Source organism: Mesitornis unicolor, unplaced genomic scaffold (genome assembly GCF_000695765.1).
Source record: "Mesitornis unicolor isolate BGI_N332 unplaced genomic scaffold, ASM69576v1 scaffold32629, whole genome shotgun sequence".
In the NCBI taxonomy this organism is placed as follows: domain Eukaryota; kingdom Metazoa; phylum Chordata; class Aves; order Mesitornithiformes; family Mesitornithidae; genus Mesitornis; species Mesitornis unicolor.
The window spans coordinates 25,010-43,895 of NW_010207104.1; the positions used below are offsets into that span (position 1 = coordinate 25,010).

Genomic DNA, 18,886 nt, shown 5'->3' on the forward strand with positions numbered 1-18,886 from the left:
TTAAGATGCAAAACTAGGAACTGGCTGATAAGACTATGTTCTTTGAACTCTATTCTAAACACCTGCTTCTTCCACTGTGCTTGAAAGAGGGCTTTTCAAGTATGTTGGTAGAAAGATGTGTAAAGATACACTAAAAACCGCTTGGGTTAGTCTGTCTTCTAAACTTTCCCTCAATTTTGTGTTGATTTTTTTTTTTTACTGTAAGATCTTCTGACCTGGATTTCTTTCTTATTTTAGAGCAAGAAAAAAGAATCCAAGTGTTTTGTCTGTAACTAAATAAATACTCAACTTGCTACTGACCTCATTGTCTCCTTATACAATACTATACTTAACCTACTTCAAATGGAATGGGAAGCATTTCAGGCTCTTTACATGCTCAGCTACAGTGCCAATTAGTATCATTAGATACAGAGGATCAGTATTATGCCAGTAAAATACTGCTTTTAATTAGAAGAGGTGTAAGTAATAGTAATTTCCTGTCATTTAAACTGATGTACTAATCATCATGATCACTTTTTGTAACATGGAATATTGAAAAATTGAGGTTGTAAAACATTTTAACATTTTTCAGTTTTTTTGCTGGTGTAGTTTTATTGAAATACAGCAGATGGCTCTATTGTTAATGATTTTCCTTGTATAGTTATTCATTTTACAAGATGCTTATCTGTTTGAATATGTGCAGTAATTTCCTTCTTTCAGTCTCTTGCTTTTTCTTTGTGGGTAGGTGTAAAAATAAGAATTGGTGCCCTATGTACATGTATTGAGAGCCAGGTTTTCAGATTCTGGCTTGTCAGAACTGCTGAGAATCTAGAATTCCAGGTGAAATTTGTTTGGTCTGCATATTTGTAGCATTTTGGGGAAAAAGTAATTTGGCATAGTGTGTTTAAATTCTAGCTTTAGTATCCATTTATTTTTTCAACTGGTGCCATGATTTAAAAGAAAGAAAGGAAAAAAATCCCAGACAATCTTGTGGATATGGCAGGCCTTGGCAACATTTATCTGAAGATAAAAAAGCAACACCTTCGATAAACTTGACTCCCGTGATTATGGAGGATTTATGGATAACTTCAGGGAAATGAGTTACACAGTATAGTGGATTCAACTGCAAAACTGGCTTTAGGAGTCTTTGCTGATGCTGGACAATTGCTTCTGTCCTTTACAACAAAATTTGCTGCTCCTTCAGCTGTGCTGTTAGAAGTGTTCGTCATACTGCACTGTAAACTTGGCTTTCAAAGTAATATGGTTGAAAATTACTCCAAAAAAGGGGTAACTAGTTTGTTGTGGGTTTGGGGTTTTTTTGCTTGGTTGGCAATGTTTTGGTTTTTTTTTTTCTTTTTGTAAGTGGTCACCACCTCAACAATCTGGTTTACAGCCGTGCTTTGCACACAACTGTATCAGTGCAACTGAGGACATGGCATGCTTTCCTTAAACTGTTTGCTCTTCACAGTGCGTGATGTAAACCTGTCACGTAGGGAGCACAAAATCCTAGCCTTACAGATGTTTACATTGCCATTGCTGAGCATGCAGATATTCAGCTAGGTTCTGAAGCGCAGAGCCATTAGATATGTTGTAACATATATATAAAATATATGTATTTCCCATATGTCTCCTTTGTGAGACTCAGAAGGCTGAGAGAGCAACACAGTGCTGATTTATCACTAGGTCTATGTTTAAAAGCTTACCTGGGATGTCTGGGACTTGGTCGCTACTGAGGTTCTTCTCCCAGAGAAGGGTCGGTTTTACAGTGTATTTGCCATTAAGGATCTCCGTCCCTCCCAGTAAAGTTGCTCTGCTTTTACAAAGCAATTAACTGAGCAGGGAATACAACCCAGATGACTCTTCTCTCAAATAACTTTCCAAAATTTCTATACAGTCTTCTGTGTGCTGGCTTGAAGAATTATTGACCTATGCTGGGAACCACAGCATGTCACATTTAGTCTGATTCAGCAAGCAGGTGGGGGTTCAGCTGCTGGACATGAGGCCAGCTGCACAGACTTGAAAAGGGAAGCTAAAAGGTCAAAAAATGGGACCCTCTGCATTGACTGGGATTTTAAAAGAACGCTAAGAGTTGTGCTCAGGCTGGGGTGGTGTGCCCATGTACTTTTATAGTCAAAGCAGATTGCATAGGCTGCTTCTGCAGGCAGATATCTGTACTCGGAATCACAGCCCTTGCAGGACTCAGCAGAAGCTATTCACTACACACCAGCGAGTGAGGCTGAGCCCAGTGAGAGGTACAGAACCCAGCAGTGCACTGGAGGTGGAGGCCAGTTGTAGAAACCATGCTCTGTACAACAAGCCTGTGTACAAGACGTTAACGCTTGCACCAGCAAGAACTTGGGAAAAAGTGCACAGTGAGGCATGGTAATAATTTGCCTTTTTTTGAACTAGTGGCTTTTGGCTCTTCCTGTGTGTGAAATAGTATCTGCAAAGTACCATGACTACTTTTTTTTTCCCTTCTCTGGCATAGTACGTAAGGAAAAAGACATCAGAATGGGAGCAGGCACCCAGTTCTCTTCAATTTTTCTAACCACACCTTTACAGACTTGACTGACACACTAAAAATTCTTGTGGAATATTTAAGAACCTATTTCTGAGTGAAGGAGGCTGGCAGCACTCTAAGGACAGTGACTCACCTGGCAAGAATATTCCTTGCAAGTCCTAAGGTACATTTGCACATCAGTGGCTCTGTGTCACCACCAAAGGAGCACATATTTTGTCAGAAAGCTGACTGGGAGAAAATCTCAGCACTGAATCAGGGAACTTTTGGTCATTGGTTTATAATGTCCACTGCCAGTTCTTGAACTTCTTGGTGGTGATTTGAGTACATGAGCTTCTCGAGGGAAACCGAGTGCATCTTTCACTCTACCAGGCAGCTTCTGGACAATGAGTAGAGCAAACCAATTAGTGTTTTTCACCAGCTGGTGTGTACTTGTTTAAGTCACTTACATTTGTACAGGAGACACTCAGATCTGTGTCTTTGTATCCTCTTGAAATAAACAGTCTTAAGGAACACAAATGGGAGTGCCTGACTCCCCATACCAGAGAGAACTATTCTGTTTCTTCATGGTGGTGCCTTTGAAAAAAACAGGTCTTGTACACAGACGTGTTTTGAGAGGTAGGCCATTTTTTAGTTTTCATTTTTTGACAAAAGCATCAGAAACTGCCAAGGAAGCCAAATCAAGGAACAGAAAATTATGAACTTGCAGTGGGAAAGGAATGCCTTTGTGAAAGTGGGGACGAGTTAATTGCACATTTCAGTCGTATGTAAGGTTATTATTTTGGAAAATCATGTTTTAACCATCATACCAAATGACAAAAACTTCATTGTTCTGTATAAGAATTCATTTAAATTAAGATATGCAGGACTGGGGAAGAGGTGGAAGAAGTGATTAAGTAGATGTACTTTAAAAGTGGAAACTTCATCAATTTTAACTGTGAAAGCAGGTCTTGACAGTACAACTCTTTTTACGTCAGTCTTTGGGAAGCTAAGGGAAACACAGCAGTGATATATGAAAGATATTTGTTTTCATTATATATATCTAAATGATTACCTGTAGAAAGATCAGGAATTTGTGATGTATGTTCTTCTTTAGCTCTATTTAATGTATAGGTTTAACACAATTTTTTTCATAGGTCATTAAGCAGTTAGTAAAATAATTTGTAAGTTGAAATACTGACTCATGTAAAAATTGAAATTTAAAAGGAAATGAGTTAGTGGTAAAGCAAACTAACATCTCAAGTCTATAGCACAAAGACCCTTACAAGAAGTAGCAGAAGATGGCTGAGACAATAAGGTGTCTGATGCTGATAGGTTAGAAGAAGAGAATTAAAATACATGAAATTTGAAGCAGAAATTCTTTTAGATGCTTTGATACTTTTCATTCCAAAGTGAACAGAAATAATGTAGCCAAACAGTGAAGAAAAGTTGTGTCTTGCAGTTTTCAGGAGACTCCACTATCAGTCCTCCCAGGCTTCATCTTGCCTCACAGGAGTGGTTCCAGTTAATACACACCATTTTGCAGAAAATTTAACCAAAACTTAAAGGCATGAATAGGCTGGCTTTGTCCTGGATTCAGAGAGAGACTGGTTGAGGGCTGCAGTGTTTGTCTCTAAAAGCGGAGAGCAGTGCCACAAGGTTCCCACAAAGAAAATTCAGGACGTGGGAGTACTGCAAGAAGAGGTTTCCTCGACAATCCTGAAGACTTGAACATCTCACAGCACAAAAGCCTAGTCCTGAATTAAGAAAAGGTGTAATAGTTTAATTACTGTAAGAAGACAGAGTCCAAGAAATGTGGTTTGGAACATCACTGGCTGCACAAAGCTTTTACCCCAGCTCTAAAAAAGGCTTTTATACTGTCATTAATATTGGTGCAGATCCATTTTTAGTATGAATAGGAAGACAAATGCCAAGGTACTGATAGCTGTTGTTGTTTTGAGCACTGTCTTGCAAAGATTTGTTTTGAGCAGGATTAGGAGATGTGGCTGTAAACACGCTAGCAGCTGTCTAAGTGCAAGCGATTAATTTTCTCCTCCTGGATATGGACTGCTGCAATCTAAAACATGTACCAAGCAAATGTTTCATGAAAAATGAAAGAGAGGAAAGGAAACCAAACTAGCAAAATTTGATTGAAAAGATAGGCATACTTTGCGCAAATCCTAATGTAAGAAACAAGACTACTGAATAAGTAATAATACTTGGCACTTAGATAGCACTTTACTTCCTCAGAGCACACACAGACATTAGTAGAATAAATCTCACAGTTGCCCTGTGAAGTAAGAAACAAAGATCATACCAGACATGTCAGAAGTCAAGCTGAGATCACTTGTGAGTTCCTGGCTTTAAATCCCATGCTCAAACCGGAAGTTGAGAGTCCCCTCAATAGCGTGTGAGTTTTATTATGTTTAAAGAGAAGTTTGATTTAATTATGTGTCAACAACTTCGGCTGTAACTTGACACTAGGTCAGTCAGTTATTAGAGCCCAGAGCATTTCCAGATGAAAGGCAAACCAAGGGAGAAGGCTTAGTAAAACTTATAAAAGAAGATTTCAATTTCTGTCTTGTTTTACTTATCTGAAATAAAACCAACTGAGTTTACAGTGTATCTGTAAAGGGTACACTTTACCCTGTAAAAGGACTGTTAGAAATCAGGGGCAATGCATGGCTGTCATACTCTAAAAGCAGACCAGGTCAAAATTGGCTGCTCCTTTTTACGGATGTGAGCTGGCCTCAAGTGCCTTTCAGGGTGACAGATGATGTTAATCTCTGGCCTGGAGGTCCAGTTTAGTGCTGGGGACAAACTAGTAAGTCCTTACGCTTCTGAACGTGTAGGAAGAGGATTTATTGTCTGTTTGGTGACTAAGGCTTTCTTGGTCATGCTCTGGTGGCATTTTCCTCTCTCCCTCCAACCAAGCAGTAGTCAGAGTGAGTCCAAGGTGTGATGGGGCTGCTTGCTGCTCCAGTTTGGATGAGCTACGCTCACTGGCTGGGGAAGGTGGAGGTTGAAATGCAGCATATGCTTGCATCTGGCTACTTGTCTTCAGAGAACAAAGCACAGTACAGAGAGAGTTCTCCCACCTCTGTTGTCAAATGGTAGAGAACAATCCAGATTTTCTTTGACTGCGATCTTTTGACAGTACAGATTAGAACTAGCGTGGGCATGAGGACGTTTCTGAATTTCTGTCAGTTTACTGAGAGTGCATAAAATGATGTTTATGTCAGCTCTCATTCTGTCAGCATGCTTGCAGACAATATCTCATTTGTCCAAAGATCTGCCCATTTCTTCAGAATTTTTAGATAAATTTGAACTTGCAGAGTTTGTACTACTTCTGTACTTTGCATCGTGCAGATGCAGTGTTGTACATTGTTTTAGGAACTTAGGCCTTGGTTACTGTCTTGAATATGTAGAAGTGGTTGCAGTTGGCTGCTGTAAGAGGCTCATCAGGACAGTAATTAACACTATGGAGTTATATTAGTAGTTGACAACTTTCCTATCTGTTTGCTGCAGCAGATGCCTTGCATTCTGCATAGTCTGCAGTCCTGCACATTCAGAGCTCTGTTAAACATCACTGAAAGTTTTGTGCAAAGAATGAGCACAAAACATGCTGAGGAAAACCAAGATACAGAGCAGGTCAGAGTGACATCATCTGTCTCAAAATTTTGAATGATATTATGGACTAAAAAAGGTTTTGGTTTAGGAGTTAGATCAAAAGATGTTCTTGGCAATAAGGAAAGACTTTAAATATAATCAGTCTAAAAGAGGTCTGTGCAGAAACAAGTGACATCATTTATTCAGTTACAGAATGGAGGGAAATAAAAAAGCCAGTAGTATAAAAATGCAGATAGCTGCATGTTCAGTAAGACACTACAAGGCTGCTCCCTTAAATGATGCAATTGCACACAAGCTTAACAACGATACTGCAGCTAATCACTAGAAATAATGTAGGTGTGATAGATAAGCTTGGACTTGAAAAGTCCTAACAATGCAATCACAGTATACTCAGGTGTGAATTACTGATGAGAGTCCATACAAAGAGCAGTAACACAAAAATGTGGGTTTGAGTAAAGTAGACCTTGAAGGAATGCAAAATGAGATTTAAATATCTGTCTGGAACTCAGTAATGTATGTATAGGAAATCAGAAGTGAAGGAGAAAAGGTGATTAGGAAACACTAGGACAGGCTGTAATGAAAAGTCTTTTCAGTAATGTTGAAAGAGCAACAGAACTCTACATGGGTAAGCAGAGGACAGGAGTATTACGTAAGAGAAGCAGAGATGTTGGGGAGGGGAAGATATGAAGGGACTGCGAAGGGAGAACAGAGAGTGTATACGGTAAAACCTCATTTGTTTGCAGTTTGTTAAGCTCGAAACCCAGATATGCATGTGATGCCACATTTTGTTACGTGTTTCTTTATGTGCCTACTGAACTGTGCGCTAGCCTATACAGCCATATCTGAGGGGAGATAGTTATCTGGGGCCATTCGTATTTGTCATACCAGGATGCCTGGCTACTCAGTTTGCCAATTTTGTGAAAGGTCTCTTCTATTAATGGTGTTCTACTGTAATCAGAAAATAGCAATAGATAGCCTCTGCTGAAGTCAAAGAAGTGAAGTCAAAGAAGAAATACCAACGTAAAACAGATGACATTGGTCAGCTCTGTACCTGTTTATTTGATTTTTAATTATCCACAACACTGTTTGACTTCCTCCCTCCACCAGTCCCATTTACCAATAAAACCAGTGCTGTTTCCAAGCACTCCTCACCAGAAGAATACCAAGTTAGGTCAGGAAGCCTGAAGATGGGTAAGATTGCTCAAGATAGCAGAGTGGCTTCTAACTTTTTATCTCCTTTGACAACTGTGTTAGCTTCTCCATCTGTAAAATCGACATTGCACACTTTGTAGGACCTCTGTGAGGTCTCATAAATTAAGATACAAGCAGAAATATGTTCCTCTCACTAGAAGGCAGAAATTTTCCTTGTCTGCAAGAAGATGGAGTACCCTTGGTCACAACTGAAATTGGAAACTGGAGCAAGAAAAAGTCTGGGAAATTTCTGATGGGAGCTACTGACTGATTTTATGGTACAGCCAACCCTTGGAGTGACGGTGAAGGTGGGAGCAGGCACAGCTTGCCATGGTACCCTAGGGTGATGGTGTCATGCACAGCGCGATTGACTGGCACTGCCCGTAGCAGAAGAGAGGTCACTTCCCTTCAACTGTTTCGTAGCACTCCACCCAAAATGATTTTTTAAATGAAAGAGATTTACCCTGCCTCTGTACGCCTGTTTTGCCATGCTTTGCTGCTCTCCTTGCACTAAATAAAGTGGAATGAGCAGTACGTGCCTACAAGAAATCTGAGAGGACTCCAGAACTCCCAGGACTAGTCACTGGAGCTCAGAGAAGGGTTTGAGCCCTGATCTGCAGATATCTGCTTCTTGGCCTGCAAGACAGTGACTATTCTTTATGCTTCAGCCTTTGAAACTGGTTGTGAAGTACTAAGTTACAGAGAGTAGGCAAGTACTGACTATAACATTCTGTTGAGAGGAGTCAACCTTCTATTAACAAACTATCCTAAATGCCTGAATAGCATTTTTCTTTTGCTGATATTCAAGATCTTGGCAAAGCACGTTAATTAAGGAATATCTTAATGGTATACTTTCAATTTATAACAACTGATGCAAAGAGGTGAGAAAGCACCCCTGTTGCGTTAATTTTCCCCATGAATGAAACCTTGTTTCTATGTTAAATAATTTGTTAGAGTTTGAGTTAAAACTTACGAAGTTTCATATCACCTCAGACTCAGAAATCATTGCACAGTGAATAGTTATAGTCAAACATGCCATCAAAATAACAGGACTTTATAACAAAAAAACTTTGCATCTGTGAAGCTCCAGTATTGAAAGTAATGGTTTGAGAGAATACAATTTTAAAACATGGAAATATTATGTAAAATCAATAGAGGTACAGGGTGCTATATATTTCTATGATATTTCAAGTTGGTTTTTTTATTGTGTTAGCAGCAGGTGTTAAATTCGACTAAACCAGTGAAAAATAGGAATAAATATTTAATTTACTGTATCTTATCAATTATACAAAATTGGCTTATGAAATATTAAAGTATCTTTTAGGAGGCTGCGAGTAGGAACACTAGTTAGAAAATTCAGTCCCTTAACAGAAACTTAATATAGATGTGGAACTAAACTAAGGATTGTAGGTCCTGGGATTTTTTGTTGCTTTTTAAGGTGGCAAAGCCTAGTAATTGTGCTTATCTTATTTGAAGGTATATGCTCATGACAGGAGAAATGTGAAATTAGACATCTAAAGAGAAAGGTGTTGAATAGAAAAATGCCCTAGGAATGTGTGTTCTTGAACGTCAGTAGGTTATTTTGAAATACTGTGGACACTCATTTGAAGAAGTGCATTTAATCGTAAGGAACAGGAATGCGGTGGAAAACAGAAGTATAACAAGAGATGGACATAGAAGTGGAAGAAAAATTTAGTCATTTTAAACAAGAAGTTTGTTGTAAGGAGGTCATGGATATTTTCCTTACCTATAAACTCGATATTAAAACACACCAAAATCAATATAAAAACATCCACTAACTTTTAACAGATCATATCCTAATGGTGCCTACACTATTTTAAAGAGTTACTTCATTAAGTGCAGAGAAACAGGCTGGATACCCAAGCTAACTTTTGAGTTCATGATGCTACAAACCCATTCCTTACTGAGCTAAACACTAACGACTCAAATGCAAACATTTAAGCCTGTGTTTAGCATTTTTCCTTCCTTATAAACGTAAGTTTTGAACCAGAATTTTAAAGGTCATCTTAATAGACTTTATCAGTCTTTCCTCAAAGGAAAATATTTCTATCAGAATATTACCACAGGAACAGGATACAGCAATATCCTTCAGGAATGTGCTCATTTCAGTGGTGGTTAGAAGAAGAGCTCCATGGCTTTTTCCAGCTTGCCTCTGTGGTTGCCAACAGTATTTTTGGTGAATTGCACAAGGGACTTGAACTTCCGTGGCAGGTACCTGGGCTACTTGGAGTTCGACTCCCAGGCTTTCTGCACCCCTTTGATTTGGGGTGCCAAAGTGCAAACCATGTTGGGAAGGTGTTGAAAAGAATGGAAGATATTCCCTTCTTTGATATGTTCTTCTTTGATGCTATACTTTGGAATTTCAATGCCTGGGAAATGTTCCTGATTTATATACCCTTTAATTAATTTCAGCATCTCTCAGGTAAGACAATTTCTAGTTTCTGACTGTGCTTACTTTATAGTTACCAGAGACAATAGCTTTCTCAGAGCTGCCTGTAATAGTCCTGCTTTTAAGAGGATTTTTTCAAAGACAAAGACGACAGCAAAGTCCATAGTCTTCATGGCAAGTCACCAGGGATCTGACATCTGATTGTCATTTGCACCTTTGATGTTTCTTCCCCTCTAGCACTTGTCCTACAAAGTGATTTCCCTGCAGTGTACAACTGCAGCTGATTTCTCAAGTTTTCTCCCTAAATCTAAGATGTAGAAAAACTTCCTCCTTGATGATGGCAGGACTTTTTCTTAAGCAAAAAGTCTTGCTCCCATCACCTTTGCAGTTACATTGCCAATCCACAGTCCAACTTACCAACCTATCCCAAACATTGCAGAGGTGAAGTCTTGTAGTTTATCAAGAAGATTTGTTAATTTATCTCTAATGGACCAAAAAGGAAACAGATGATGATGTTCTATATTCTGTGCAGCACATTAAATTATACAATGCAAAATTATGAATCGTGTATCTTCAAAAGCCTCCTTCCCACTGGTCCTGGAAAATGAGAGTGCAGAGAGCTCAAAGGAAACACAAAGCCTTACACTTAAATGGAGCTTTGAAATGAACCCAAGCCCTGGGATTAGAAAGCAGCTTGTGGTGGGGTGTGATGAAAAGGGGTGCCATGTGTCTCATGACTTACGGTCCCCAGTGAGAGGAGGGGTAGCATTTTCAGGTGGTGCTCTGATAACGTGATAGCAGATACATGCTTTTGATAGCCAACTGGTTACATTTATATAGTAATCGGGTATTATGTTTGCAGCTTCTCTGGGTGTAAGCAGATTCAGCTTCAGAGCAGTTTGCTTGGATGCCATTGTTGCAACATGGTTGTAGCTTCGAGGTAAGGTCCTCTGGGAACTTCAGCTGGATGGACCCTGCAGCGGTGGCATTTCCAGCAATTTCCAGCACTTGGGTTGGAATTACAGCTCACTTAACTTTAAACTAACTGTCTCCAGAGTATACTGCAGAAATGCTCATTTGTTGCTTAGAGGTAAAACAAAAAAATCCTAGTAAAATAATCAGAGCTACTCTGGGCTTTTGAACAACTTCTTGGTGAGTTAATTTACAGGGACTTGCATGTATTATGAAGTAAGAACTGAAGGCAGGAGGGAAACCTTGGAAGAAAGTAATGTATTTTTCTGCTGAAATGTTCAAGAGAGTAAGTAAAAAAAAAAATCTTAAGTGAGGGGTAAAGAGAAGCCTTTAGGTTTGAAGGGTTCCTGTGCCTTTTTTACTGTCTTAAGAACACAATTTTGGAGTGAAACACAGGAACACGCAGAGCACTTTGCAATCTACATACAAAAATGCTGCAGATGAGAACACATTATTATTAATTACTTTCACCACTGCTTTTTCTTTCTCAGAAATCATTCAGAGAAGGGTTCTATTGGAGAGATTATTTTCTAATGTCTGGTTCGTAAAAGACAGAAGCAAGAGAGGAGCTAAGATTATTTGAGTGGAGTTTTTAAATGGTGTTAGGCAAAGGGAAAGTAAGAATAGAATCTGCTCAAGTTGGAATGAGACAACTAATATGGCATTTGAGATACCAGTGATGCATTCTGTATTATTCACGGCCGTGACTCCGGTATGGCTTGTAAGTTTTCTACGTTTTCATTTGCTAAATTAGGTGGGACATCACATAAAAAGTAAAGTAGTCAGTGAAACATAGAAAGGTTTAGATCATCGTGATCATGCAAAGCTTGCAGATGCCTTTCCACAAATGTGAGTTGCTCCAGCACTGATTTTTATGTTAATTTACTAGTGAATAATTTAAAAAGACCTGTTTATTTTTTAATAAAAAGGAAAGATATAAATTGACTGAGTGTTCCTAATGTTACTTACAGCTGCCATTGAGCAGATGTTGGGGATTCTTAGTGGTATGCTAGACCAAAATAAGTTTTATGAATAAACAAACAATTTATTTTTACTACCACCTCTTTCAAGCTGATTCTCTCCCAAATTCACAATAAATGGCTTTTTAAAGTATCTTCATAAATAATTACCTTTCTTGTGCCGCTTTTTTTCCAGGCATTTGGATTTTAATTACAATGATGAACTGTTTTAATAAGTTGTTTAATAATTTTATCTTTTTAAGGCTGAATCTATTTTCCATTTCTCTTTGACTTTGTTGGTTCCTGGGTTTTCAATCCTTTTAATTCTTGCTAATTCACTTGGTGTTGCACTTTCACTTCCCTTTATAAATTCAGATTGGAAAAGCAAACAGTATGCATCAGCATCTTTTCCTTCTGAACTCCACTCACATACACCCACCTTAGCTTGCTATTTAAGAACAGTCTCCTGTTGCTAGTAACCATTTAGTTTAACTCAGTCATTTTGATCACTGTAAGTTTGAAAAAATAGATAATTAAATGGAGACAATGGTATTTTGCTTTGAGCTAATGTCTGGAGGCCTCAAAGCACTTTACAGAAGATGGGCACCTAAGTGAGTACTGTGCTTTGTTGATAGATAAGGGATACGCAACACTGCTATACTCACCTTCAGATCAGTGTTTTCCCATGTAAATAATTATTGGCTACCTATATATGTAATACGATGCAGAGAAATGCTGAACACATAATTCCCCATGGCTTCAGGTGTGATTCACTATCTGTGAATAACAGCTGCTTTATTGAAAAAAAAAGCTTTATTGAAAACAAAGCTACAAACTTATATATGCTTTTTTTAAAAATTCTGTAAGAAAGGCATAAAATGTACTGTCTCAATGAATAGTGACATTTAATAACTTGCCACTAAATACCTCTGAGGATACATACCTCTAAAGCAAAGAGAGTTTGATATTCAGATTCTTTCAGTCACAGTATTTCAGTAAAATGAGTGAATTGCTAAAATACAAAATGATAATATATGTTTAATGTATGTTTTAAAAATATGTAAAACCTATATGTAAAATGTATATTTGAAGATTGAAATATCATCTTCATTTTGCCAGTGGACTAACAAAATATGAATTTCTGTATCAGTTTCAATTACTTTTAACCAAAAACCAGGCAGTTGTTTAATCAGATTGTTGGTACTTTTGGTCTGAGATGCTCACCATGATTGCAGTCCGTGACCAGATCAGCACACAGGCTGGTGATAAATGAGGTGGAGAAACAATGCCCCAGCATATTAAATACCTTTTTATGAGCTGATGCCTATTTCTGACAGCGCTTAAGGGTCTTTTTGATTTCCTTCATTTTTTAAAGTAGTGCTCAGTAGATTGCTATGCCAGAAAAGTCTGGCTGAATTTATCAGCAATGCACCTTCATAAAGCTTCCCTTTGAAATAAAATTGTTAGTTTTGCCATGTATGCATCATCAATAATACAGTGGGGAGAAAAAGGATTTTTAAAAAAACAGAAGTATGTCTTTTCCTGACCCCCAGCAGAGAGGGGCCTCCTGTTCAGAATGTGGCTGCACAGCCAGGGGTTTTGGTTTGTTTGGAGTTTTTTTATTGAAGGGGGCTGGCAGGCTTTTTGGTATTCAGGCTACCTGGAGAGCTAGAAACCTTGTAAAACAGCCCAACTGCCAGTGGTGAAAACATCTGTCCATACCTGGAAGTTTCTGACCCACTTTGCAGCCTACACACATGGGCTTCTGCAGTTTTGCTGGATGTCAAATTATCAAGGTGGGGAAAGAAGAAGGAAACATTCTGAGAGGCAAAAACTTCTGGGAAACTGAAACTGTAAGATTGGTACCTTTTAGAAACAACCATATCTTGCCGTTTTACTCTGCTGCTTTATGTGTAGGTAAGGCCTTCCAAGGTGTCACCCTTTAGATGTTTGTTGCATCAGGAGAAGACAAACACCTGCACCCGGGAAGTCTGTGATAGAATTTACATGTTTGTAACTTGATTGTATTGAAAACTTTTTAGTATCATAAAAATTAAACTAGGTGCCTAACATTTTCCTAGTAATCATATGATTACTAGAAGTAGAATATTCAGCCCTCTATGCAAGCTCCTCAGTAACCTATTCTACCTAATTTGTAAAACCCAGGAGGAAACAAAGACATCACAGATGAGTCTGGTGAGATCTGGCACCTTATATTTTTTTTAAGGTAAAGTCAAAAACTTGGCGTTGGCCACGAAGTGCTCTTGGGAAATGCCTGTGGTAGTGGAAATTCCCCCAGTGCGGAAGCCTCCACCTGAGCCAGGTGCCCTTTTATGTGTAGGGAGCAGTGTGGACAAGGGACTGACGCTGGCTGTTTGTCCTCTGCATGACGACGAAGAAAGATGCTGGACAAATTCTGATTGTGGCATTAAGACATGACTTTTAAATCTCAAAAATTAATCTTGCCTTTTTCTGGGTTAGAGTCAGAACAGAATCTTAAACTGCTTTCATCATGAGGTGTTGAGAAATACCCAAAATGACATTGAAGTGTCATGATTTTGGCTGTATTTAGAATGGTTTTTTAAAAAATCTTTAAAATTCATAGCTCCTTCTTGATCAAGTAGACCAATTTTCTATTGCTTTGTTTAGTGTGGAGTATTTGTGAATGGACTTTAAGCAGTGGTTTCTTCAATCTGAGTAATTTTATTCTAAGCTAATAGAAAATACGTAAGCATACCTGAGTTTTGATTTGAACATATTTGTTTCAAAGTTGCTATCAACATTAAAAAACACAAAGCTAAATGTGGTTGCTAAAACATCGTATGCAATATGCCATGTAGTGCTGTGATTCTAAGAAATCATGCTTATTTATTATTTTCTTCCAAACTGCAGTGCTATTACTGGTAGATATATTAGGGGTTTAACCTCAGTCTGTAATATGTCATGTACTGGACAGCATTTTGAGAAACTGAGATGTATTGATCCAAAACCAAGAATGCCAAGAAGGAGGAAGCCTGACCTAGATCAGTGCTGTTTTAATTATATCACACTTTAGGATAATTTATCACTGTTTAGATTAGTTTAAGTGTGAACAAGTAAATGATGCAATGCAATTCAGTGTTTCTAAAGGAAGCTTAATGAGTGACACTTTCAAATCAAGTCTAGTTTTTCCCACAGCATTTTGCTTTTTCACTTGGCCCAGCAGGAGCCCACGGCTCAGTGCTGAGAACCTGAGTGACTGCATCTGATCTGAAAGGACAGGCCAACCTTTATGTTGCTCCATAAAGGAGCAGCAACCTGTTTTCGCAGCAACCTGTGTGTAAAAGCTGGTAAACTTTTACAACTAGTAAAATGATAAGAATGAATGTTTTGGTTTCTCCTCAACCACCCAGCGTGCCTTTAGCTGCTGTATGTGGGACACTAACACTGCCAAAGCAGGGAAAGTCACCATCCCCCTCGTAGCCCCACATCTAGGCCACATCCATCTCCCTGTACAGAAACAATGTGTTATTTTATAACCTTTAGCTTTTTTTATGCAAGTGATGACTTTTGGACATTGGGACAATCTGCAAAATTTAGCCATCAGTGTCTTTGCAGCAAAGAGTGGGAATGAGGTGTTGAAAGATGTGACTGCCTTTTTTGTATGTAGCCACTGTGTAGTTGTGGAAATGGTGGTGGTGGCAGCAATGAGAGGGATCAGGTCTGCTTCTCTGTGCCTCCATGCATGCTGCAGAGCACTTCAACTAGATTTTATGCAGGTGCTGTGACTGCTCTCACCACTAGCACACTATCCATGCTTTTTTTCAATTTTTTTTTGTGATTCTACTTCCTTCCCCTTTACTCTTCAGGTATTTTTGTAGCTGAAGGAACAGCCAGGTCTTAAAGCTGACATGCTTCTATCTCCACATACCAGTTCTGCTACTCTGTTGACCCTGTTCACCCTTCCCTCCACTGGATAAAGTGCAAGCTGCCTGCTTGTGTTTTGTCATGGGTATTGTGCCATTGGAGGGCATGGGTTCAGGCATCTGAAGCCAGAGCTGTGCCACCAGCATTGCCTCCTGCCCTGGGTGCGCTCTCAAGCTGAGCCCATGCTAGAGAGATTTGCACTGATATCTCTTGTGTTTTGTGTCTTGCTCAAAATCAGAAGGAGTGCAGCAAAAAATAGCCCACAAAATTGTCTGTGAAGGAGAACAGCATTGCAGGTGGGTAAGCTGAGAGGAAAGGTGTATTTTATTCTCAGTGATTACCGTAAGTTTAGGATTAGGTGTTGGGATGCATTGATTTATTTCTTCTTTCTACCTCTGGCTTGTCATGTGTCATTAGGCAAACTGCTTAACCAGTTCCGGTAATGCCATCTGCAAAATGAAGTAAGGTTAATATAGGTCATACACTGTAAAGCCCTTGAGTGTAATACATGGTACACGGTTTTAAAGAAGAAAAATGAGATCTCAGTAAAGAAACATGAAATTTAACAAGCAGATAACAATACAGGGATTCCTTAAGCTTCCTTGCCATCCCACTAGTTGCTCCTGGGAGGATGTGCTGCTGCTTCCTCTTTGAGGAGGAAAAGGAATGGCTGCTCCAGCAGCACATAATTGCTGTGCATTTCCCAACATTGCTTCTGCCTGGCAATACAGGGGGCCACAGGGAGCATGTTTCCTCCTGCACTTCAGTATGGTGTGAAACCTAAAACCATGAGCCACCATTGATGGGGATTCCAGCTGTGGCCTTTGAGCCCAGAGCGCATGTCAATTATGTATTTTCACCATCCCAAATAGGAATTGAGTTGGAAGGAATAATGTAAAAATAGCAAGAACGCGTGCTATATAGCAGAGCAACAGAAGGTGGTATGGATCTTTCTGTTGAACCTTCTAAAGAAGCATGTTTTACATGAACACACAAGAAACTAATACTAATTAAGTAATAGTATCCTATGGAGACCTGTGGTAGACACTATAACAGTGCATTAGCGAGCTATGCATAATTCAACAATGCTGAATTCTTTCAAACATCAACTACAGGGAATTTTGCATTAGCATGAACTTAATAATTTGTCCCTTCGTGTGCATGCGTGAGTGCTCCTAGGAGCATCATTTGGGCTGCAGAATGCCCGTTACTGGTTATGGTGTAAGAGAGAGGAAGTATCCATTTTGAGTCTTGAAAACCAAGCTGAGATTATAGGATGGGTCATTAGAAAGGTTGTATTATTTGTAAACAGACATTAAACATAGAGCCCTATGATGTATTTTTTTTTTCCTCCATGCAGGCACTTTTTCCAAAAAGAACTGCAAAAAATAGGCAGCTCGTGAAAGACAGTGTTGTAAGCCACTGTTTTTCAGAATAGTAGCTTAGACACAGGCAGGTGAAAACAGGCATAGACACCTAGCCAAATGGTCTAGCATCCTAGTGGGATGGAATTAAATCTATTTGATGAGCTACTGCTAAAGTGAGTTGTCACAGCTGTGTATTCTCTTCTCTTCTTCAATGGCAAAGTTAAGCTAGCAGGAAATGTATTTTATCTTGCAACTGGAATAGGATAAGGACATATAAGTGGACAATTACGATGACTCGACTCACAAGAATTGGCTACTACATTAGCCTTTTGTGTCTTGGCCTGCTTCTCATTTTCAGAGGGTTGATAACCTGGTGGCCCCCAGTCAGGCTAATTGTGTGTGAATCTTAAGACCCTTATTTTAAGTACTCATAAAATAGAAAGATTATTTGCTCATGGAACTTTATGCACATTGGATAATGTGCTAATTTATCATTGCTACTTTGTCAGCACAAACAGCAGGGGTTTTGCAGGTCCCTTCAGCAGCATGCCTCTTTGCCACCAGTCCTAGAAGTCTTGGAAGGGTATGTGTTCACCCTATGTTGCCACATGCTGTTATATCTGAGTTGCAGCAACCAAGATATATTTGTGCTCATTCCAAGTACTTCCAAAGTAGCATGGCATAATTGTCCTTCTGCAAGCATCTCTCTCTAAACTATTGTTTAAAACTGCCAGACGCATCTTTGTTCTTTATTAAGAGTAAAGCAACAACACAGAGTCTGTAGTTATCAGGAGATAATCATTCCCCAAGGGCATTTGAAGCACTTCACAACCAAAAGGTTGTGATTACTCCACGATTGCTATACTGCTTATTATTCCTTGTTGCTTAATTATGGAACCAGAGTGTGTTTCCTGGATGCTGTCATCTAAATAACGTTCTCCAGTTCTCATGCTCTTGCTTCAATGTTACATGAACTGGGAAGCTTTGTAGCATTTCAAGATGATGTCGGGGATAGCAGTAGTGTGGGCCAGCTCTTCTGTCCTTTGGGAGACCAGGGTATTCAATCCCTGCCCTGCCGTATGCTTGCTGAGGGCTCTTGGGCAAGTCACTCAGCTTCTGTATACCTCAGCTCTACATCTCTGCTCAGGTGCCACAGTAAATAAGGCTGTGTGAGTATCTAGAATAGAAATAATATGACGGACTTAATCCTTACCTCTAGGTATGGACCCTGGCAACACACTATGAGGACACTGCTTTTTTTTAGGTTATGCACATTCACCTGTTTTTTTTTGGAATGGTCTTTGGTGTGGTGTGCTGTAGTGGCTGAGAGTTGTGTATGTATGGGGGGATGAGAGTGCAAGGGAAGAAGGGATTTAGTATCTTAAAATACTTTGCCTGATTTCCCAAGACATGTGACTGCAGCCCAAGTGATCTGGCTCCTAATGGTGCTGAAAGTTCAGTTGCTCTCAACCAGAGCCTCTCACACAAAGGCTGTGGCACTGTTCATATTTCTTAAGGTTTATTCAGATTTCCATCTCTGGTTAAAGTAAAGCGAAGTAGTTCGTGCTTGCCAGGCTGTGGAGCTATAATGTATCACATGCAGGTGGGTTACTAGGCTGGCAGCAAGCCCACCTGAAAGAGGAGTATAGTGCTGCTGTGTTTCAAAAAGGCTTTGATGTCTCCCATCTTTACTGATTTATAGTCTTACATGACTCACTGGCTTGAAAGGCAATGTACTGTTGTGGTTACACATTGCAAAAGAGTAAAAAGTATGGCCTTTTCCATTTTCTTTTTGAGTCTTTGATTTAATGTTTCATCGAGTCATGTAACCTACTCTGAGGAAGGGGAAAGCCATCCAGGATGTATTTTAACATTAGCCTTGATTTTTTGACTATATACATTCATAGGAAGATGAGAAAATGGGTGATAAAACTCAGTTTCTAAATCATCACCTAAATTTCCAGACAAAACTCCT

At 39.2% G+C, this 18,886-nt stretch overlaps 1 protein-coding gene across 1 annotated transcript in view; it reads left to right on the top strand.

Annotated features, from left to right (window-relative positions):
• The window catches only part of DERA (deoxyribose-phosphate aldolase (putative)), a gene marked incomplete at its 3' end in the record, with an annotated part of 46,622 nt that overhangs the window by 24,947 nt on the left and 2,789 nt on the right, over window positions 1-18,886 (top strand).